The sequence below is a fragment of the Salmo salar genome, chromosome 29, assembly GCF_965601325.2.
Source record: "Salmo salar chromosome 29, fSalSal1, whole genome shotgun sequence".
Classification (NCBI taxonomy): Eukaryota; Metazoa; Chordata; class Actinopteri; order Salmoniformes; family Salmonidae; genus Salmo; species Salmo salar.
Window position 1 is genome coordinate 39920001 of NC_138319.1, and position 483 is coordinate 39920483.

The 483-nt window shown below is 54.5% G+C and overlaps 1 protein-coding gene across 2 annotated transcripts in view; it reads right to left on the minus strand.

The window, feature by feature from the left end:
• Nucleotides 1-266, minus strand: part of LOC106590673 (junctophilin-1) — an 86414-nt gene extending 86148 nt beyond the window's left edge. The window contains exon 1 of one of the 2 annotated variants that reach the window (XM_045710786.2): nt 64-266. The gene's annotated coding sequence lies outside the window, so the exon portion shown is untranslated. Of the gene's footprint in view, nt 43-63 lie in introns of those variants that run through there. The other variant, XM_045710787.2, reaches the window with a different exon arrangement.
• Nucleotides 267-483: the final 217 nt, after the last annotated feature.

A 483-nucleotide genomic window follows, 5' to 3' on the forward strand; every position in this document is an offset into this window, starting at 1 on the left:
GTGTGTGTGTGTGTGTGTGTGTGTGTGTGGGTGGGTATGAATGGGGAGGGAAGTGTACTTTACCGGAGGCGCACGCTGTATCCTCCGCTGTGTGATAGCTCCGTCCCCCTCTCACCCACTGATCACAGAGGGAGAGAGAGAGAGAGAGAGAGAAGCGTCGACTCGCTGAACAAGAAAGACACAGCCAATTGCTTCGTCACGCCAGCAGAACCTCCCACCACCACCACCACCCTCTCAGCTAATTATGAGGGTGTAATGCACTCGAGCCATGTGAATTATGTGCCGCTGTTCACCACTAAATCATAGTTCAAATAGCGGGATCAACCGTCAGATAGTTTGTGCCGCTTTGCCCGCGACGCAACCTGCTGCTGCCGCCGCCGCTCCACCGGTGATGGTGCTAGGACTTTCTTTTTAAAAACGCGCGCCTCCTTCCTCGCACAGGTGTGTTCTCTGTATGGGACGGCTATTTTGGAGGTGTGAGTG